This window comes from Panthera uncia, chromosome B1, assembly GCF_023721935.1.
Source record: "Panthera uncia isolate 11264 chromosome B1, Puncia_PCG_1.0, whole genome shotgun sequence".
NCBI lineage: Eukaryota > Metazoa > Chordata > Mammalia > Carnivora > Felidae > Panthera > Panthera uncia.
Window position 1 is genome coordinate 118,500,547 of NC_064811.1, and position 24,427 is coordinate 118,524,973.

The following is a 24,427-nucleotide window of genomic DNA, read 5'->3' on the forward strand; positions in this document are numbered from 1 at the left end:
TTTCTTCTATTATAATATAAACATTAAAAGCATTCATTTATTTCTAAATACTGCTCTAAGCTGTATCCTACAAATGTTAATATGTTGGGTTTAATTTTTACTTAAAATAAAGTATTTCTGGTTTTCCTTGGAGATTCTTCTTTGTACCATAACTTACTCAGATATGTGCTACTTAATTCCCAATATTTGGTGAGTTTTAAGATTTCTTATGTGTTTTTTTTTCTAATTTAATTATATTGTACCTATTGTGATCAGAGAAACTATTGTATAAAAGGTCAGTCTTTTGAAACCTTTGAAACTCCTTTTATGGCCCATCATTGGTCTATGTTAGTGAGTACTCCATAAGTACTGGAGAAGTGTTCTGCAGATGGCAGGAATGGTATTCTACAAATATAAGTTAGATCAAGTTGATGGTGTTTTCAAGTTTATCATAGACTTACTGATTGATTGATTGATTTTTTGTCTAGTGGTTCTATCAATTCCTGAAAGGGGATATAAAAATACTAACAATGACTAAGCATTTGTGTATTCTTCCTTGAATCTTGCCAATTTTTGCTTCATGCATTTTATGCTCTGTTGTTCAGGTGTATACATGTATAGAATAGTTATATCATCATATATATTGACCTTTTTGTCATTATGAAACATTTCTTCTTTTCAAGTAATAATTCTAGGCTTGAAGTTACTTTGTCTGATTCCAATATAGCTACATCAGCATTAAAATTTCTGATTATTGTTGGCATGTTACATATCTTCCCATCCTTTTATTTCAACATATATGGTGTCTTTATATTAAGAGTTCATCCCTTATAGATGGCATATATTTTATTTTATTCTGTTGCATTTTTGTTAATTTTTTATAACTCTTTGTATAATGTTTTTAAATGGTGTCTTTAAATGCTCTAATTTACACCCTTAATTTATCATACTCTATTATTGTATCATTTCAGGTAAAATGTAAGAAATTCATAATCTGGGGGCACCTGGTTGGCTCAGTCGGTTGAGCATCCGACTGCGGCTCAGGTCATGATCTTGGGGTAGAGGAGTTCGAGCCCCATGTCAGGCTCTGTGCTGACAGCTCAGAGTCTGGAGCCTGATTCAGATTCTGTGTCTCCCCCTCTCTGCCCCTCCCCACTCATGCTCTGTCTCTGTCTCTGTCTCTCTCAAAAATAAACATTAAAAAATTCAAAAAAAGACATGCATAATCCCATTTGTCCCCCTTTCTTTGTGCTTTTGCTGTCATATCTTATAAATATTGTCCCCAGAATATATTATTGTTGTGCTAAATAGTCTTCAGTTAAAGAAAATAATGAAAAGATAAAATGTAGGCTTTCATATTTACCAACATATTTATGGTTTCTAGAAATGTTCATTCTTTCCTGTTGACAAAAGTCCCTATGTGGCATCATTTCCCTTCAGCCAGTAAAACTTACTTTAATTTTTCTTGTATGCAACTCTGCAGACAGAATTCCCTCAAAATGAGAAATGTGATTTTATCCTCAATTTTGTTGCATATGTTCTTTGAATATAGAATTCTGATTTAATTTTTGTTTTCTTTCTAAAACTTTAAGGACATTGTTCTATTGTTTTCTAGCTGCTATTGTTTCTGATTAAAAAAAAATCATCCATAATTTGTGTTATGGTTCTCCTGTGTGTAATGTGCACTTTCTCTCTGGCTGCTCCCAATATTTTTTTTTTCTTTATCTTTGGTTTTCAGCAGCTTAGCTACATGACTAGAGGTGATTTCTCTTATACCAAGCTACTTGTGGTTTTTTGAGTGTCTTGGTTCTGTAGTTGGTATTATTTTCAGCAAATTTTGGAAGTTTTTGATCATTATTTATTTCAACATTTTATTGGCCCAATCTTTTCCCCTCTTTTTCTGGGACTCTATTTTCACATAGACCTTTTGACATTACTTTGCATGTAACTGAGATTGTGTTTATTTAAAAACACAAAACAAAACAAAACAAAACCAAAAAAACCCTTCTTTTTCTTTGTTCTTCAATTTGGGTAATTTCTGTTGACCTGTCATGCTGACTTACCCTTCATTTTGCAATTTCAACCTGCTATTAATCCCATCCAGTGATACATTTAAAGTTCAGATTTGTAATTCTTTTGAGTTCTAGAATTTCTGTATGATTCTTTATTTGCTCACTCACTTTTTCTATAGATGCTTTAAACTCATGAACATATATATAAAACATGCTATTTAAAATAGTTAATGTTGGGGAACCTGGGTAGCTCAGTCAGTTAAGCAGACTCCTAGCTCAGATCATGATCTCATGGTTCATGGGTTCGAGCCCCAGATCAGGCTCCTCACTGACAGTGCAGAGCCTGCTTAGGATTCTCTCTCCTTCTCTCTCCCCTGCTCTCTCTTCCTCTCCTTCTCTCTGTCTCTCAAAATAAATAAATAAATTTTTAAAATAAAATAAAATAGGGGCACCTGGGTAGCTCAGTTGGTTGAGTGTCCAAATTTGGCTCAGGTCATGATCTCATGGTTTTGTGAGTTCAAGCCCCGCGTCAGGCTCTGTGCTGACAGCTCGGAGCCTGGAGCCTGCTTCTGATTCTGTCTTCCTTTCTCTCTACCCCTCCCCCACTCACACTCTGTCTCTATCTCAAATACAAACATTAATAAAATTTTTAAATAAAAAAACAAAATGAAATAATATAGTTAATATAAATAATCTGTGATGAGCTGGTTTTAGTATTTTATTTTTCAACATCTTGGCCATCTAGGTTTCTGTTTTTTGTTGACTACTTTATCTTTTGATTCTAGGAAGCATTTTCTTCTTTCATCACATAATTCATAATTTTCATTTTGTTTTGTTTTATGCTAGCCATTGCAGATTTTACATTGAAAGGAGTCTTCGCTATGGTGTTTTCCTTTACATATTAAGTTTAGTTTTGACAAGCAGATAATCTACTGGAGGACCCTCCCTTTGTTTTTTACCTTTTTTAGGGAAGATTTATTTTGATTTTGGTTTAAACCTAGGGTGTAGCTCTTATTCTATGGTATGGCCCTTGCTTCCAAAGTATAATCTTTTTGGGGTTTCAACTGATTGAAGTGCTCACCAATGTTATTCTACTACAGATGACTAAACAATAATTTCCTCTAACACCGCAATTTCTGGTATCTATATTCTATTCTCAGCCTTACCCTTGCATCAGAAACCTCAGCCTCAGCTCATGTTTGCCTTCTCTTCTCCATGAGATCTCCACTCTCTGCTTAGAATTCCTGCCGGCTCCAACTCAGAAATATTGAAAGAATGTGAGGCTCACCTCACACTTTTTTTCCTTTTTACAAGTATCAAGTTTTTGCACTGTATGTTGCTCAATAACAGTGGACTGTCATTTGCTATACTTTGTCCAATTTGATAGCTGCTTACAGTAGAACAATAACTTGAAATACAATTATTCTGTCATGGATAGAAGAATTCTTATATCAGAGGCATCTTAATGACTAATATTCAACAAAAGTCCAATGTAGTACTGAAAAAGTAGTATTCTTGAGTCTGTTTTAAGACTACATCTATATCAATTCAATAGCTAGATATAGATATATCTCCAAATTATTTCCATAACAGTTGTATTGATGTACAGTGCCATTATGGATGTAATGGAATGCCAGTTTCCCTACATAGTTATACACACTAAGTACTTTATTTTGTTCATAATGAAACAAATCAGGGATAATTTGAATTCAGCATTAATGTTTGAAAAGGCAGAATAACAAGTTGGTATTTGAGCCTCTCAAAAAAAAAATTCTCTGATTTTGGTTTTCCAGTAGCTTCCAATTGCCTGTGGCTAGCCTGGATTCTCTGACTGCAAAACTCTTAAGTGTCCATAGAAAAAGCATTCTTATACCTTCTCGTTGTCAACTCACCATTATCATTTTACCAATAGGGTTTTCAACTGGTTTTAATTGTGTATGAGGTGACAATAATTTCACTTCCAGAGGTTTTCAGTTGAGAATATTAGTTTCAGTCAAAGCCTCAAAAAATACTACACAATAAACCAGCTGTGCATGTGAAGTCCCTAATTTCTCTAATTTTGTTACTTCTATGCCAGTGACCACTAAAACCTTGTTGGAGAAGTGCTTTTCTTGGATAAACCTTTGACTCTCATCGTCCAGATCACATAGGAAAATTCCACAGGGAAACAAACATCTGCCATCGTCAGCTCACTTGGAAAATGCTTTTATCACTGGACTTTTAGCGTGTCTAGGATGTATTGGTTCCATAGCTTTCAGGTATCTTTGAAGATATGATTTTTGTAATTTAACCAGATTTTATAGTTCTGTCAGCAGGTTTGTTGGCCTCCCGCGACTTACTACCTTCTATTTTGAAGCAGAAGTCCAGTTTTGCCACTTTTGAACTTTATACAAGTAGAATCATATAAATATATATTCTTTATTAGTGTCTGGCTAATTTTGCTCAATATTATTATTTTTTAGATATTCATCCATTTCCTTGAATGCTTATTCACATTTCTTTAGATTACTCCATTGCATGAGTATACCAAAAGGTATATATATATGCATTCTATTGTTAATGAGTATTTGAAGAATTTCTACTTTCTGGCTATAGTGAATACTAAATAGTGCTACTTTGAACATTCTTATAAAGTCTTTCAGCAAATATATAAATGCACATTTGTTAGGTGTACATGGTAGGAGAAATATGGGGTCATGGGGTACACATGTGCTCATCTTCAGTAGCTTTGGTCAAACAGATTTCCAAGTGGTTGTTCCTATTTACATTTTTACTATTAGTGTATGAGGATTTTAATTTGCATATTTTTAATTGGCTATATTTTCTGTAAACCACTGTTACATCCTTAATAAGCCACTGTTTTTCCTATTGTTTTTGATAAATCCTTTATGTAATAAAGATATTAATTGTCATATTTTCAGCAAATATATTCCCATGTATTCTGTTCATTGTGTTTTAATATCAACTATGCCAAACATAATGTGTAAATTACTAGATTATTCATACTTTGAAATATCCACATATCTGCCTCAGTCCTTATAGAAGATAATTAAGCTCTACTTTTATCAGAACAATGACTTTCCTATCAACAGAATTACCTTTCAACATGTAATATAATTATGTAAAATATCACTTTAAGACTGATATATATATAACAAATTAAGACAATGTAGATTCACTGTTACTCTTTGGACATATAGAGTTACAAACTGGTAAGTAGCAGAGAGAAAGAAAGAGAGAAAGAAAGAAAGAAATAAAGAAAGAAAGAAAGAAAGAAAGAAAGAAAGAAAAAAGGAAGAACAAGGGATATCTGCATTAAAAAAAAAGTATAGTTGGGGCGCCTGGGTGGCGCAGTCGGTTAAGTGCCCGACTTCAGCCAGGTCACGATCTCGCCGTCCGTGAGTTCCAGCCCCGCGTCAGGCTCTGGGCTGATGGCTCGGAGCCTGGAGCCTGTTTCCGATTCTGTGTCTCCCTCTCTCTCTGCCCCTCCCCCGTTCATGCTCTGTCTCTCTCTGTCCCAAAAATAAATAAAAAACGTTGAAAAAAAATTAAAAAAAAAATAAATAAAATAAAAAAATAAAAAAAATGTATAGCTATGTAATCAGAATAAAATAGATCTATAACTAATAAGGTGAGACTTTTTTTTGCCTTACTTTGACTGACTTTCCATAAAATACCATATACGAAAGTTTATAATTACAATGTTTTCCCTAGCATGCCCATCTAAAACAGGCCTGTTTTAATCTGATACTTTATTAGCCATGTCACATCTCATTACTACAGCTGTGACTAATACCAGGTAATAAATAAACATTGCTGAGCCCCAGAAATCCTATCCTAACTGTAACTGTTAGAATCACAGAAAGGCAAAGGAGCAAGCAATGCAATATGCCCAAATTACATTTATCTTGATATTCAGTAAAACTAATTTCCAGGCTGAAATGTTTTTGTAACACTATCTTCTGAAGGATTTACATTTAAAAAGTACAATAGAGAATTAAGTCTCCATCTGTTAATGATGAAAATCTCAAATTCATACAGAAGAGATTAAGAAGCCCCAAGACTTCCAAACAGGCTTTTAAATCCACACAATGTGTCATTGTGTTTAATTTCTGCCTCATTTCAAGTATATTTTAAGCAAATTCTTTATTGGCTAAATACAGGGTAAATAAATCAGAGTCAAAGTTGTAAATAATTACATCCATAAAAGTGCTACACTTACAGAAATAAAAGTAGGCCTAAATTCTTGGTTTGCTTTCAATTTTGTGGGCTCTTTCAACATTATCTTGAGGCAACATTTTCCAATAGTAGACTTCAATTTCTCCGACCAGTCTGTAAGCACTGGCTTCAGTCATTGCACTGAAAGTCTACGGCATAGTCAGCATATTGCCAAATAGAAGAACGCAAAAGTTTACCTCCACTCATGGTATCTAACTACTACCCATTTGAAATGTGTAGAGAAAATAAATAACTTTTCCAAATAAGGTTAAGTATATCACGATTCGAAATGATGTGATCTGTGACCTATTTGGCATAGAAAAAGAAAATGAAATTAAAAGACAAAACTTCAGTTAAAAGACATAATATGCATATATGATATGGCTATATTTATAAGTCTTTAAATGTACTTGAAATCATGACATAACCAGCTTCTTTTGTTAAAAAAATTTCGTTAATATTTATTCATTTTTTTGAGGGGGGGGAAGGGCCAACTGTCATTATAAATAATATACCTATTTAAAAAGTCTTATTTAAAAAGGAATTGATTTGGAATGCTCCAATTTAGATTAGAAGATAAACTTTACAATGCATTTTCCTAAATATTAGAAGATAAAACTATGAGTTAGACTTGTTAAATATAAAGAGGACAAACTGAAGGCAAACTTGTGTGTCTTTGTAAGTATATAATCTCGGGCTTCAAGAGAGAGAGGGAGACACAGAATCCAAAGCAAGCTCTAGCCTCTGAGCTGTTACCCCAGAGCCCTATGTGGGGCTTGAACCCATGAACCATGAGATCATGACCTGAGCCGAAGTCAGACGCTTACCTGACTTAGCCACCCAGGTGCCCATAACTGGCTTATTTCTATTTTGCAACTTTTTTTTTTAATCTTTATGTTAACTTTTTGTGGGTGATTTCACCAGCAGAATAAGTCAGTGTCCAAAAATGCCAACTCAAGCAATATATGGCTATAACTCAAATCTACCAGTCTGTCCAATCACATCATTCTTCTAATGAATAAAAGTCACTTCTCACAAAGCAATGACACAAAAATAAACTGAGAGAATTATAGCCACTAAGAAAGTTAGGGATGACTCTCATTTTGTGAAAAAGCCAACTGTCATTATAAATAGTATACCTATTTAAAAAGGAATTGATTTGAAATGCTCCAATTTAAATTAGAAGATAAAATTTACATGGGGCGCCTGGGTGGCGCAGTCGGTTAAGCGTCCGACTTCAGCCAGGTCACGATCTCGCGGTCCGTGAGTTCGAGCCCCGCGTCAGGCTCTGGGCTGATGGCTCGGAGCCTGGAGCCTGTTTCCGATTCTGTGTCTCCCTCTCTCTCTGCCCCTCCCCCATTCATGCTCTGTCTCTCTCTGTCCCCAAAATAAATGAAAAACGTTGAAAAAAAAAAAAATTAAAAAAAAAAAAAGAAGATAAAATTTACAATTTTTTTCCTAAATATTAGAAGACAAAACTATGAGTTAGACTTGTCAAATATAAAGAGGACAACCTGAAGGCAAACTTGTGTGTCTTTGTAAGTATCTAATCTCAGGCTTTAAAAGAGGAAAGCAATTTTCCAAAATGAACCAAGCATTTTGAAAAGGTATTTGGAAAGACTTTTCTCCCTGTAAGGACTGCTTATCACCATCTTTGTAGTTAGATAACACAGAGGCTGTTCCTTTATTCCTGGATCTTTAAGAATAAAGGAAACATGTTTTTTATAAAAACCATTCAACATATCTAGGGAGCTGGAGTTAAGTTTAATACCACAAAGAAAAGCTCTGGTTGTTTATGACTTACCAAGAAGCAAACAACCTAGCATTCTGAGAGAGAAAAAAATAATAATCAAGGCCTCAACCATGCAAAATAATAATAACCAAATACCCAAGAAGGAGTTATTGTTAGCATATACCACTTGATTAAAAGGAGGTTAAATCGGGAAATATGATGGTTTCCAGTCATGCAAAATAAAATTTAGAACAGGTTTTAATTGTATCGATCTAAATATATACACAACCTATAGTCTCTTTATTTTTTTATTTAAAAAAATTAATGTTTTTATTTATATTTTAAGAGAGCAAGAGAGACACAGCATGATCAGGGGAGGGGCAGAGAGAGAGAGAGGGAGACAGACAGACAGACAGACAGAATTTGAAGCAGGCTACAGGCTCCGAGCTCTGAGCTGTTAGCACAGAATCTGATGCGGGGCTGGAACCTGTGAAGCACCAGATCATGACCTGAGAGGAACTCGCACACTTAACTGACTGAGCCACCCAGGCACCCCACCTATAGTCTCTTTAATTGGACAGGCTCACTGAGGCTAACTAAGATTTCATTATGTTACACAGGTTATGAGATATTTTTGCTTTTAGTTCTAGTAATTTTTATTTATAAGCTATCTTTTGTCTAAAACATACTGAGCAGGAATAGGAATTGCTTTTACCAGAAACGTGAACATGTAACTGTTCAGGTGTCCCATGGAATAAGTAGTCCTGGAAATAATGTTATCCATCATCCTACAGAGGTCATTACCACTGAAAGATACCAATTATCAATCCAACAATCCTCCAAAGTGTTCTTCCATTTAACCAACAACAACAACAACAAAAACTTTGCAGTCTGTTAAGAAATTATTTAAACACTATTATACCTTGACAGACTTCCTACCTTTACTTCTTTTTTTTCCTTCCTTGTCCCTGTGATCTGACCAAAACCCTATCATCCCAAAATATGACTTTCATTGAGATTGCTAGTGACAGGGTCTCAGCCTTTCCCTGGTCTCAGGCTTTCCCAACATGCCTCTCCATAACCTTGGAAATTATGATACTCTCTTTGAGAATCAGAGAAGATTCTAGAAAAAGCAAAAATAAATTCAGGAGTTCCCTTGTCTCCACAACACACTCTAAGGTTTTTTCCAATTCTGAGTCAAACCAATAGCTAGCACTCTCAGAACCAGGGAGGACAAGCATGAAAGAACACAAATACACTTTCTTCCTTAAAGTACTGGGCTTGGCAAAATTCTGAGGAACTTCACTGAAGTCCAAGGGCAAGGCTCAATAAACTATACTATGTCATTCTCAGAAGATTAATACACTCTGGTGTCTCCTGAACACCAAGAGATAAAGTATATTAGGTGAATTGAGCCTCTCTGCCCTTGAGACCATGTGATTACAGAAATAATTTAGCTGAGTGGCTTCTCAAGGATCGGTTTAATTGTCAATTCTTTCTCTACTCCTTTGATACATACATCTTCTTCTAGTCTCTGGTCAACTTTACAACCCAGGAATGTCTTTCTCAAGATCCTAGGAGCCATCCTTTTGAAATGTAAGTATCAAGAAAGATAGTGCCAAGAAGAAATAGACCCTCTGAATATGTCTATCCCTATTAAAGAAATTGAATCAATAACAGATGTCCTTTCAAAACAGAAAGCAGAAACAGATGTGTTCACCAGTGAATTCTCCCAAACTCTTAGAAGAAATTATACTAATTTTCCACAATTGCTTTCAGAGGAGAGGAACAGAGGAAATATTTCAGGCCAGCATTACTCTAATACCAAAACCAGGCAAAACATTATAAGAAAAAACTATGGACCAGGGTGGGAGGGCTCAGTAGGTTAAGCATCCAGCTCTTGATTTCAGGTCAGGTCATGATCGCATGGCTCAAGGGCTCGAGCCCTGCATGGGGCTCAACACTGACAGTACAGGGCTTGCTTGGGATTCTCTCTCTCTCCTTCTCTCTCTGCCCCTCCCCTGCTTGTGTGCTCTCTTTCTCTCAAAATAAATAAATAAAGTTTTAAAAAGATAAAAAACTACAGACCAATATTTCTTATGAAAATAGATGAAAAAATCCTCAACATAATATTAGCAAATTGAAATTTAAAAAGTATAAAAAGAATTATACATCATGACCAGTTAGAATCTATCCCAGATATGCAAGACAGGTTCAATACTCAAAATAAATTAATATAATCCTTAAAATCAATAGGCTGAAGAAGAAAAAAATCATATGGTCATATCAATACAGTAGAAAAGGCATTTGACAAAACTCAACTTCCACCCATGACAAAATCTCTCAGCAAGCTAGGAATAGAGGGGAACTTCACCTTGGTAAAAAAAAAAAAAAAGTCTACAAAAATCCTCCAGCTAGCACCATACTTAAGAGTGAAAAACTCAAAGCTTTCCAAGGAACAATGTAAGGATGTCCCTTTTTACCATTCCTTTGCAATATAGTACTGGAAGTGTTTGCTAATGCAATAAGGCAAGAAAAGGAAATAAAATATATATAGATTGGAAAGAAAAATTTAAGACTATATTTGTTCATAGATGACATAATAGTCTATGTAGAAAATCTGAAAAAATTGACAAAAAAAGAAACCTTCCGGGGCACCTGGGTGGCTCAGTCAGCTAAGTGTCCGATTTCAGCTCAGGTCACGATCTCACGGTTTGTGGGTTCGAGCCCCGCGTTAGGCTCTGTGCTGACAGCTCAGAGCCTGGAGCCTGTTTCGGATTCTGTGTCTCCCTCTCTCTCTGACCCTCCCCCATTCATGCTCTATCTCTCTCTGTCTCAAAAATAAATAAACGTTAAAAAAAAAATTAAAAAAAAAAAAAGAAAGAAACCTTCCTAAATTAGTAAGTGCTTGTAGCAAGGTTATAGGATATAAAGTTAATATAGAAAAGACAACTGCTTTCTTATATACAAACAATTTACAAGTACAATCTGAAATTAGAAATGCAATGTCATTTACATTAGCACCCCCTCCCAAATGAAATATTTAGGTATAAATCTAACAAAATTTACATGATATGTATGAGAAAAACTATAAAATTCTGACGAACAAAATCAAGAACTAAATACAGGGAGAGATATTCTATGTTTATGGATAGAAAGACTCAACACTCTCAAGATGTCAGTTCGTTCCCAGCTTGATTTATAGATTCAATGCAATTCAAATAAGATCCTAGCAAGTTATTTTATGGATATAGACAAACTAATTCTAACATTCATATGAAGACACAAAAGACTAATAGCCATTGCAATATTAAAGGAGAAGAACAAAGTTTGAGGACTGACACTACTTGACTTCAAAACTTACTATAAAGCTACAATAATTAAGACATTATGGTATTGGCAAAATAATGGACAAATACATCAATGAAACAGAATAGAGAGCCCAGAAACAGATCCTTATAAATACAGTTGATTGATCTTTGACAAAGGAACAAAAGCAATACAATGGAGCAAAGAGCACAGCCTCTTTAAGAACTAGTGCTGGAACAACTGGACATCCATATGCCAAAAAATAAATAAATAAATAAAAGGAAGGAAGGAAGGAAGGAAGGAAGGAAGGAAGAAAGGAAGGAAGGAACTAACCAGGTACAGACTTTCACACCCTTCACGAAAATTAACTCAAAATGAATCTTAAACCTAAATGTAAAACTCAAAACTATAAAACTCCTAGAGCAGAATATAGGAGAAAATCTAGACCTTGGGTATGGAGATGATATTTTAGATAAACATCACAGACACAATCTAGGAAAGAAATAATTGATAATCTGGACTTCATTAACATTAAAACCTGCTTTGTGAATGGTAATATCAGGATAAGTAGAAGGCAAGCCATAGTCTGGGAGAAAAATTTGCAAAAGCCACATCTAATAAAGGACTGTTATCTACATATACAAAGAACTCTTAAACTCAACAATAAGAAACTAAGTTGATTAAAAAATGGGCAAAAGACCTGAACAGACACTTCATCAAAGAAGATATACAAAAAAACTGGCAAAGAAGCATATGAAAAGATGTTCCACATAATACATCACTATGGAAATTAAAATGAGATACCACTACACACCCATTAGAAAAGCCAACATCTGGAATACTGACAGTACCAAATGCTAGCAAGGATGTGCAGAAACAGGAACTTTCTTAAGTTTCTTCTGTTTTTTTTTTTTTTCATGGCTTGATAGCTCATTTCTTTTTAGCACTAAATGCTATTCCATTATCTGAATGTACCATGGTTTTCTCCATTCACATACAAAGGAATGATGACATAATAAAACATCTTCATTGCTTTCATGTTTTGGCAAGTATGAATTTTCCTAACGTGAAGAATAACCTAAATGGGCATTTGAAATGGCTCACCAAGTTGCAGACTTCACTGATAAGAAAAGACATATTCCTAGGCCTGTTGCAATTAAAATTACACAAGTCTGAAAACAAAGAAAATCACATGAGCTTAAAAACACAAAGAACAAGTTGCCTAAGAGGAAAGAAAACCAGTTTATTAACATAAGCTGCTTTTCTGTTGTTAATCTGTTTCATTGTCAGTGTAATTTAGAAGACCTCCACCAATAAACCTAAGATAGGTAGAGGAAAAAGTTTTTCCTCTCCTACATCACATTGTACCGTTGAATCAGAAAAAGAAGGCACAGAAAAATGTATAAAATATACTTTATCTTTTAATAATTTTAATAATTTTATTAACTTTAATAATTTTAATAATTTATCTTTTAATAATAATAATAAAAATGCTTACAAATCACATAAACATATTTATATCATTATACAGCCATATAAATTGGAAACATGGAAGGATAAATGTTAGGATGTCACCAATTTCCACATTTGAGGTGATTTGTATGGTGTTTGGTGTTGAAGATGAAGGAGAACAAAAAAAAAAATCAGGCAAAAAAAAAAAAAGAATAGAAAAGAAAACTACTAAAAATTGAAAAAGTATACATATATACAAAATTACACATGAATATAATTTTTCAAAATTAGAAATGGTAATCACTCTCTTGTCTTTATAGCTCTCTCAGTGACTAAGGAAATCTTCTGTGGGTATGTTTAGGAAAAAACAGGGAGGCAGTGGGCCCACAGGCATTAGTATTGGACAACCAGAGTTCGTGTTCAGCCTGGTCACTAACTGGAGGTAGGACTTCCATTGCATTGTTCACTATTCCAAACTCAAAATGTCCTCATTCATGAAGCAAGAGAATACATTTTATTGTGAGAATAAAATGTGACTACTCAATTAAACTGCTTAGCACAGTGCCTGGTACATATTGAGTGCTCAATAAATATTGCCTATTAATATAATTTTTAATGTTTATTTATTTGAGAGAGACAGAAGGGGTGAAGAGGCACAGAGAAGGGGAGAGAGAATTCCAAGCAGGCTCCATGCTTTCAGTGCAGAGCCTGACTCAGGGCTTGATCCCATGACCCTGGGATCATGACCTGAGCCAAAATCAAGAGCTGGACACTCAACCAACTGAGCCCCCCAGGCACCCCAAGCTATTAATGTCATTTTTATTATAGTTACTATAAATCAATGAAATTTCAGTACCAGTTAGAGAAAATGAGGACATGTAGAAAGCAAGATGATTTTGAGGTTCAAGCATAAGTGCTTTGAAATTTTCCTCATATTTTAAATTCTCCTTCCTATGTTTTGATTGGGTACAGCAAAGTTAAAATTTCTTAACATGGTATCAAGATCCCCAAAGCCAATCCCTTACCTAAATGCAATGATTTTCCTATGCCCAGACATTCTATTTGTTTCCCAAACAATTCTTGCAATACCTACTCAAAGAGGTGCCATTTGGATCAAATAGTGAACATGTTAACTCACATTTTTTGATAACCCGCTGGATGCCAGGCACTATTATTATACACAGTAATACTGAGAAGTATGTTCTATTTGCCCCATTTTGCAGATAAAGGAACTAATATTCCCATAGTTTACATGAGCGCCAAAAGTTTGTTTTGATGTTAGGTAAGTCTAGTTCCAGTCCCAGGCTTATTCTAACACACGTCATTGTCATTGATGTATATTAGTACTCTATAAGCAATAAATATTCTACAAATTTAAATGTAGCTGGATATTTAAGGGAAAGTTTCAGTTGCCACAGAGTCATGTCTCAGGTCCTAAAATTAAAGATGGTTGATGATAAATGTTCTTGACACATTCTAAAGAGAGTTACTAGACACCCCTACCCAGACTTGCTGAGATAAATCTAAACCTGTCTTTACCTTCTTTCTTTGTCACCTATCACCAGTTCATCTAAAGTTGGTAAGATAATTGGGCTTTTTAGGAAACTTGCTAGCCTTGAAGAGAGGAAGATTGGGATTTTCACCTCCCCATTTCTAGACTATGTTCAAGAAGCATTCCATTACAGAAAGAGATAGCTATTGGGCATCTAAAACTCAGGGTTTGTGGCAGATTATAAGAGCACTAGACAGGGGAGCACTTTTAACCTGTAATGTTTACGACTGTTCCTTCACCTCTGATTCCTACCCCCATTCCAACCATGGAAGACCCATAACAGCAGAGTTGGGAGAAAAAAAGAATTTTAAGAGCAAAATGGAGGAAAAGTGAGCAAATAGATAACACCCTCCCTTCCTTCCCCACTGTTGGTCTGGGGAATTCTTGCATCAGAATTCAGCTGGAAAGATGGGAGTAGGCTTAAATTGAATTAGAGATGAAAGTTATGATATATGATTCTACTATAATTTTAATATTAGAAAATTCAGTTCTAATACACAATGACTATTCTTCCTGGAAAGATCTGGGATCTTTTTGAGATACTCTCCAGTGGCAGAGATGGGAAATTCAATGAATTTGAATATGCCGTGGCAAGAGAAATAACAAGGCTATTTCGTGATTATGCCTTATTGACTGGTATCCTAAGAAACCATTACTTCTCCTCTCTGCTTTTTCCAACATTGTTCACATATGTTACCCTCTTGAAATTCTGCCTAGCGTCTGGTCTTGCCTTCTATGGTCATGTTTCCATACCTTTCATAATGACTCCAGGTAAACTAATATTTTCTTCTGTGCTCCCATAGCCTTAAACCCCATCCATCATTCAATATCATATCCTAGACTATAGTCAGACTCTTGTGAAATAGTGAGTACTTTAAGGGTGTGGAATCTTGCCTTTTAATTCCCAGTGCTTAGTACAGTATCTTGTTCATGTTAAATTATCAGTAGCAGCTGATTAAATTACTGTGGAATGAACTGATCATTGAAATCTGTCACAATCCAGGACATTGGCATATCTTCTGTGTCCCAGTACCTCTAGAGAATAAATCTAGAAAACTTCCCCCAGGCAGCAAAACACTTTCTGTTTTTCTGAGCACTTCCCAGGTAGGAGTTAAGACAACTCTGACACAGCTATACAACTATGAAAATAGAGACCCAGGTGTCATCCATGTATGAAGCAAACAACTATTAGGCTCCTACTCTGTGTTAGGCTTTAGGACTAAAAAATAAGGAAGACGGCACCTGCCCTGTTCTTTTAACCTATAATGTTTACAACTGTTTAAAATGGATCTCAGTTTGGAAAATTGATGATCATCATTTGCTGAGAGCAATGGTAGTTTAAACTCAAAACTGATGAATCTCTGGTTGTAAGTTGTCAGCTCTATAAAATGAAGATATGGAAATTTAGGTAGGCATAAGCAAGGGCAATAAAGCAGGCCAGGAACCAACACCAGATCCTTCCACAGACATATTTAACTGAGTGTGTGTGATGGTTGCATAAATCCCAATGCAACCACTGACTTAAAAATGACATGTCCTAAATTCATCCTAAGTATAAAAGCATTTTTGTAGCCATCACCTGAATGGGTTTGCCTCATCATCTTGACTAAACTTCAGATAGGTTTCTTTCTGACTACAAGCCCCACCCCACCCCCCAACTTCTTTTGTCATAGAATATTTTCTTTAAAACACTTGTAAATTCTTTTCATTAGAAGTTTATTTATTTATTTTAGAGAGATAGAGAGAAAGAGAAAGAGAGAGAGAGGGAGAGAGAGAATCTTAAGGGCTGCATGCCCAGTGCAGAGCCTGATGCAGGGCTCAATCTCACCAACTGTGAGTTCATAACCTGAGCTAAAATCAAGAGTCAGATGCTTACCGGACTGAGGCACCCAGGTCCCCTATAATTGTAAATTATTTTCCTAGTCCTTTAATATGTAAATCTTCTCCAACCCTCTTGCCAGTTTTACAACCCTGGAATATTTTTCTCAAGAATCTACAGGCCATTATTTTGAAATGTAATCATTAATAAAGATAGTACCCCTATCTCCCAGGCTCTGAGGGTAGGTAGGAGTTGAATTTGCACAAGCATCAATTAGCAAACAAAGATGGTCTAATCACACTGCACAAGGACCAACCTCCCCACCAAGGTCTCCCAGTACTTTTTCACTAGCTCACCCACGGTCCTTAACAATTCTTTTCCCGTTTGTTTCTGTAGAGTTGAGTTCAATCTTTCTTCCCTATTGCAATACTTTTGATAACATTCTTCCTTGTTTAACTCTGCCTAATGCAATTTTTCCTTGGAAACCTCTGTATAGAACTTTAGCCATAACATAGTGTTGGTAATTGCTGTAATTAGTAAAATAATAATAATAATAATAATAATAATAATGATAATAATAATAATAAGACCATTTCTTGACATTATAAACCATGTTTCCCAACCAAGGGTAATTTTTGCCAAAGAAACCACTTGGTAAAGTCTGGAGACATTCTTGGTTGTCACAACTAGGGACAGAGAAAGGAGGAAGTTTGTTATTGGCATGACTACATTTCACAATGCACAGGGGAATCCCTCATAACAAAGAATAATTTAGTGCAAATGTAAATAATACATAGTTGAGAAATCTTGCTATAAACCATCAGGATCCTAAGAGCACTCTTCTCTAGGTCTCAGTCTGGCCAAAGAAATTAGGTTGTGCCAAAAGCCTGCACCAAATTGTTAGATTATAGTTAAAAAAAAAAAAAAAAAGGCAGGTAAATAAGAAATAATTATAAATTCCTCTTGAAGATAATAGTATTGAGAAACATGAGAACCAATAAAATTTAAAGAATATTGAATTATTAAGCTAATACCAAATGACTTTGTATTTTGCATTGGTGTAGAACATGGTCTACTTGTTGACAGTGTCCAGGTTCTATTACTTCCTAACTGTGACAATGTGAAACAGGTACTCAACTCTCAAGGCTCAGTTTTCTCATGGCTTAAAAGAGGAATCAGGACCCCTGCCTCATAGTACAGTTGTAAAGATGTAGCAATATAATGCAGGTTCACTACTTAGTTTGGTATCTGATTTATAGTAAGCTCTCAGTATATACTAATGATTTTAAAACTGCAGTAAGAAAGGAAAATAGGGATCCCGGAATTGACTACTTAATAAATAAAGCAGGAAATAAGTGACATCTAATTAAGTCCTAAGTTTATCATTTACAATTTTGAGACCAAGCTAACTCTTCAAACACCATTATTTTTATAAGAATTTAAGATCCAGATAATCCAATTTGTAGGCTTGCTGAGCCACTTTGGACTCATAATCACATGAAGGTATTTCCTTGTAAGAATCTAATTAGATGTTTAATTAGCCTATATAGGCTAATGAACTGCCACTCTGCCATTATCTCCTTTAGAGGTTCATCTCAGCCAGTTTAGGTACACAGTAATAACTATGGTTAATCCAATATAGATTGCCACTGCCTCTCACCGTCTTGTTGACAAAAGAATGGCTTTCATTAGCCCATCACTCCCTTGGAGAAATTGCTAAGTTTTCAGATGCTCTAGCTGGCAAGTTAACTCAACAGGTTACCTAATTTATTTTTCATTTACTCAAAAAGCAGTTGTTGCAGCAATAATAAAGAACAGACATATATCTAATTCACTTGTGACACATTGATTTCCTTTTATTTGGCAAGCACACACACAAAAAAATTAAACACTTTCTCTTCTCCCCTTTCCATATACCTAGAAAACCCGTATCAGGACAAACTGGCTTTAAGTGGTTCTATGTAAATTAATTTGCCTTATATTGTAATGTAAGGCTCTAGTGCATACTCATCAATTGCACACTGAGTAATAGACTTTAGCTATTATGCCTTATTTTTATTTGTCCCACATTTAGTCCTTCTATTATTTATATTTGTCTTATGCCTTACTGGAAATATGCTAAAGATTATCTGAGTTTCCCAAGAGCCACATTTTAAATTTACAAATACATTAGTACATAAGAAGTTAAAGCATAAAATCCCTTAAGTCTCCACTCAATAATATACTACTAAATCAATATATAAAGAATGTTTTTTAAATCACCAAACTACAGGAAACTAAGTTTAAAAACAGTGGATGTCTTCCCCTAAATTTTTTAAAACTAATTTCTCCTTTAAATAGACTTGTCAGTTCCAAATTGAACATGACTTGGGTTTCTGAGATCCTGGAAAATGAAGAAAAGCTTGTTTCATTTTCCAGTCTTACATGAAGCAGAGTTGTATTAAAATTTTCAAATTTCTTCCCTCTTCATGAGTTCCGGAGGGTACATTTTGGTTAGTTCAATATGCTATTCCTACTTTAACCCTCTCATAAGTTCATTTTTCAATTTTATCCTAAAATTTTTAGTCAAAGAATAAAACCTTTGAAGTGGTAGTCCTCTCGAATGTACTTTGGAAAGGGAAACATTAAGTGTAATCCCAGTGAAGTATAGATCAGGACATAATGCTAAGTAGAACTTAAATTATTAAGAGTGGCACAGAATTAACCTTTACAATAACCTTAACATGAGGGCAAATGATCTGTCTGACATTCTATCTAAAAGGGAAAACCTTTTATACTCTGGAAATTATTTATAGATATTGTTTGGAAGGAGCTTTTCTGTAAATTAGTTAGTACCGGTTGTGGATCTGAGTTTACAAAAGTTAGTTTGGAAAACAGTACCATTGTCTAAGTAGGAAAGAATTTTAACAGTTTAAATCAGTGGCTCACAACCTTGGCTGCCCGTTGAAATTATCTCTGGAGCTTTTAAATACTCCAACACCCAGACTCTACCCCCAGATCAGTTAAATCAATATATCTAGGCTGGGGAACAAGGCAATAATATTTTTTAATTCTCCCCAGGTGATTCCAAAATGCAGCCCAAGTTAAAAACCAATGCTTTAAAGAAATGGAAGTTTTAATAAAAATTACCACTGTAACATAGAGTTAAATGTAATATATGGATATATTTTCATAAGTGAAAATACAATTAGAGTAGAAGAAAGAATTACCTCCCACCCCCTAACTGCATTTAGAATGAGGTTTAAAGCCATTACTAAAGTAGATTTTTAATTTTTTTCTGCTTTTCTTGTGACACTCCAGCAAAACATTTAGATCATTTATACATGTGTATATGTAAGTTGATGCAATTTGATTTGGTATAGCTATTTATACGACTCTAAAAAGTGAAGGTAAATATTAATTCAATTGACTCTGAATGAAACAGAAGATTCAGTCACTGCATACAGTGACCTACATTTACCTATAGGTAAGTTTTTTCCTCAAATGTAGAACAAAAATATGAAATTTGTTATATTAGAATATCATAGTATAACAGAAGAAATCACTTTTGGCTCCATATATTAAATCTCATAAAACAATGCCATGACTAGTATATTAACTTATTAAAAAGGAGTTGAAAACGTTTTAGCACCACACTAGGCCCTGGAGATACAAAGTTTCTGAAAAAAACATGGCTCCTGCCCTTGTTGATGTACAGTCCAGCTGGTTGACTTGTAAGCCAGGCTAAAGGTTTTTATTCTTTGTTTTTATGAATATAATTTATTGTCAAATTGGCTAACATACAACACCCAGTGCTCATCCCAACAAGTGCCCTCCTCAATACTCATCACCCATTTCCCCCTCTCCCCCACCCCCCATCCACCCTCAGTTTGTTCTCTGTATTTAAGAATCCCTTATGGTTTGTCTCCCTCTCTCTCTGTAACTATTGTTTCCCCTTCCCTATCTATACAGCCACCATACACCCAAGACATTATTAAACATTAGTAGTATATCAACTTCCAAATGAATTACCATCTGTCTATCCTAACACATTTTCAGAGCATCTTGGTTGATATTCTATGACTTTCTTTATATCCTATTTTTTTGAAGACCAAGAAAAGATTGATAATGTAAATATTACTTGTTAAATTTGTAGGTTTATGCAAATATATATATACATATATACATATATATGTATATATATCTATGTGTATATATATATATATATATATATATTACATGATTCTAATATCCAGCCCCCCTGTTTTTGTTTCTTTATTGAAGAAACAGATAATAAAAAAATAAACAAGATAATTTCAAAGAGTTATTCTTGTTTTAACACTCATGGGATTCCGAAACTAGATTTGGAGCTGGTTAGAGAGGGGAGGTGCTCAGAAAGATATCCACTTCCAAGTAGAAAATGTTTGGTCTGAGATTTGAATGATAAGTAGGCATCAGCCTTGTGAAATGCTCAAGCATATGCAAATGCAAGAAGAGTGGACTAATGCTACCTTCCAGGAAATTCTTAATTACCTGGAACGGATCTTCATGAAGGTACAGGCAAAAAGTAAGCAAGCCTTGAAAATGTCATTTCCTTGCAAATCGTCATATGGTTTCCCTTGAATCAGATCTCAACCTTTGTTCATCTTTTCCTCAAAAGCCACATAGAGACCAATTTTTTACTTCTCACCAATCAAAAGAGAACTGATATAACCAAATTGCTCCTCAAATTTCTAAGCAAAGATATAGTTAGAACATATGATAGAATTAAACTTTGTGCTGCCCTTTATTTTTACCATGAATTTTCCATGATTATTGACATTTCAAATTTGTGTTACTAGTATTGTTGTTGATAATCTTAGAGCTGAAATGTTCCAGCCTGTACAAGTGGCTTAATATTGGAGTTAAGAACATCGGCTATGGAGAGATTCTAACAGTTAAGACTTTACCTAAGGCACTTAGGCTGACCACAATTTCCTTATTCGGATAATAATAATGTGAGGGTGTGTTTGTTTGTTCTTAGAGAGCATGAGCCAGGGAGAGAGGCAGAGAGAGAATCCCAAGCAGGCTCCATGCTCTCTGCAGGGTGTGACCCAAGGCTTGATCCCACGACCCTGGGATCATGACCTGAGCCAAAATCAAGAGTCTGATGCTTAACCGACTGAGCCACCCAGGTGCCCCAATAATATGAGTTTTAAAAGAGGTGGTGCAGAGAACTCAGTTTAGAGTCTTACATGACAAGCCTAAGGAAGGTAGTGGGGAGAGAGATTGAAAGAGATTGGGGGGGGGGGGCACAGAGGAGAAACCACACATGCACACACATACACAAACATGCCTTGAGATTATTTTAAATATTGTGTGCATAAATATTTTAGTAACAAAAACAAGGCTTCTTTTAGTTATGTCCTCAATGGCCTCCTGAAAGTGTATTGCTTAGAAGGCTGCATGTGTTCTACTGACCAAGGAGGACAATCCATCAATTTTTACTTGGATGGATTATATACTGTGAGGTTTGGGAAACTTAAACTCCTAAACTCCATTAACTCTTGGTCACGGATGTGATGTCAAATTTCAAACAATCACAGTTGGGCGTGAAAAAGAAATGCTGAGGGTCTTCTCAAATCTTCTCAGTGTTTCCTTCTATTCTCAAAGTTCCCACTGGGGGACTCCCCCCACACTTAACACATGTATATTCAGGGAAGACCGGCTGAGGCCCAGCACTCCACATTTGAAACAGAACTCCCAAAGGCAGTGGGATGACAGAGTCCTGCCTCCAAGGAAAGGAGGGAATTCAGAAAGAAACTAATAAAGTAGCTTTCACACTGTCCTTCTCAGAAACCCAACACCCCTCAGTAGGAGTTACTTAGGAGTGGGGAAAAGAGGGCTAATCATGTGGGCTTGAACCAAAAGCTCCATTTTCCTGTGATATATATGAATATAAGCATGTGATGATCAAAGTGTTCCATGGCTGAACAAAAGCTTGTAAACCACTGAGCCAGTAAATGTGAAGGCCCTTTGTAAACTGTAATGTGATTTACAAAAGCTAGTTGTTAATATTATTAATCCTGTTTCTTGGTTCTTGTGAAAATTTAAATGCTTTGTTTTATTGGGAAATTGTTTAATTAGATAATAAATCTCAAAAAAAGGCATTGTTCCAAGTCAAAGATTTATTCCTGACTACCAATCTGTGCAGCAAGTACATTTAAAATGTTTCCTAAAGAGATTCATTTAGTGGAGGAAACTGGAGCAGTTGACTAAACTTTTCCATCACAAATTTAATTGACATGGGGTCAACCCAGTCAGTCATCTTCTGGAATGAAGAAATTCACCACCCTTTCTGGATGTTATGAGAATCTTCAGGGAAATGTTTCCTGCCTCCATTGGTTACAAGTGAGGCCCCTAAGGATCTCCATTTGATTACTGCAACCTACATTTTTAATCCCAGGTTATAGCCACACACTAAAGGGATATTGAAAAATAATAACAACAGGAATCCAAGTTGACTCAATATACATTATTTGTCCTAAAAATGAGCATTACAACTATAGGATACTGTGTGGGACTTAAGTCAATAATAATAACAAAGTCATGTAATGCTTACTATACCCTGGAAAATTGTCTAAGTGCTTTACATATATTAGTTCATTTATTCCTCACAACAACAACCTTATGGACTTAGCACCATAATTATCTTCTTTAATGATACAGCCTAGAAAGAGTAAGTCAACTGCCAGAGGTCAATGTTGGAGCTAGGATTCAAACCCAGGCAAAAGTTTCGAGAGATAATCACACAATGTTTTAATTTTTAGTTTCAGCAAGATCAGGAAGTAGAGCATATATTTTTAAGTGAATTCTGTCAATTATAAGTATGTGCTTGATATCTTCCTTTTGCCCCTTTTGCCCCTCTGAATCTACATCCCACATTCTTCTGTCATGCTCTGTGCTCCAGAGTCTGACCTATATGGACAGCATCATTAGGCTTCCGGCTGGATTTGGTACTAGAGATTAGAGATCAAGGGAAGAGTGAGGACAGCATATTTATTTTCCTGTTTCCTCCCTGTAAGGTCACTACTGGTCAGCTGCACCCCTCTGTTGAAACCACAGCACTTCAAATGACTCATTTCACTCTGGATTCTGCTACCTCTCCCTTTCTATGCCCCTAAATACCTAAACATAACAACAGCTCTTTACTAGTTTCTAGGACGCTGAACCATATTTATTATTTTCCCTAAATCCTGATCACATCTTTGTAAATAGGCTTGTTATTAAACTTTCCTCAAATTAGGAATCTGAGCAGAAATTCATCTCTTTATCTAGTTTACAAATGACTTGACAAAAAACAAATGCAGCATAACCCTCACTATCCCCACTTTCCACCCTCTACAAAATAGACCCAGGAAGTAAATTCTAGAGTTATCCAAAGAGAGCTCCATTACTCCTACTACATGTCTATATGAAAATTATTTTTTTTAATTTTATTGTTTTTTTAAGCAGCCAGGAATTGAAGACTATAAATAGAAACATATTTTTATTCCAATACTAGTCATTGGTCTATTAAAGTATCCTGGGTGTCAAGGAGCAAGGCAGTAACAGACCTATTCATGCTGGGTGTTGATCTCTTTGAGGTGAATGACCTTACTGAAGCCTTGACTCAGGTGTCATAAATCAGACACTTAGCCTAATTAAGTATAAAAATACCTGATGCTTTGCAGCTGATAATACTGGACACTGGCTTCCTGGAACCAGGTAGTAAAATATATCTAGGAAATGTGATCCCATGGTGCAGAAAGATAACAGGTGCATCCTTGTTTCCCCTTCAATCTAATTAGCCATTCATCAGAAACAATGTATGTTTGTGACTACATCTTGGCCTCAAAGACAGTGAGCATCTGAACCGACCTTAACATCTCTTATTCAAAACATCTCAATCTGATCTTGTCTTTTAGTTGAACAGCTCATCCTGTGGTGTAAATAGAGATTGTTTCCATTGAAAAAGATGTAAGAACAACATCCTGAGCCATAATTCTGAAAACTATGGTTACCTGCCCTCTCTTCTCCCTTAATCCACCTTAACAGTGCGATAATTCTTCACTGTTCCACTCCTGGTTTTCACGTTGAAGGTCTACCTACAATTCAGCTGACTTGGTTAGAATGATGCATTTCCTTTTACTGTGACTTGATGTTCGTAAAGTTAAATGTGCTTGGAGGTAAATTACTGTCTTTGTTTACAAACCTCATTGTTTCATCATCAGAATGTGTCACAAAAGTCTTAAAACCTATGAACTTGTACACCTACCGTGGAATAGGTGCAACATATTGACATCTCTTTGAATCACAGTTTCATAGAACAATGGCTGGAGATGGATGCAAATACA

General features: G+C 35.3%; 1 protein-coding gene across 8 annotated transcripts in view; it reads right to left on the reverse strand.

The window, feature by feature from the left end:
• INPP4B (inositol polyphosphate-4-phosphatase type II B) overlaps positions 1-24,427 on the reverse strand; it is a 755,730-nt gene that overhangs the window by 412,054 nt on the left and 319,249 nt on the right. For 6 of the 8 annotated variants that reach the window (XM_049632226.1, XM_049632224.1, XM_049632222.1 and 3 more), the window contains exon 1: positions 24,095-24,242. The exons of the other annotated variants lie outside the window; for them this stretch is intronic. The gene's annotated coding sequence lies outside the window, so the exon portion shown is untranslated. Of the gene's footprint in view, positions 1-24,094; positions 24,243-24,427 lie in introns of those variants that run through there. 8 annotated transcript variants of the gene reach the window in all.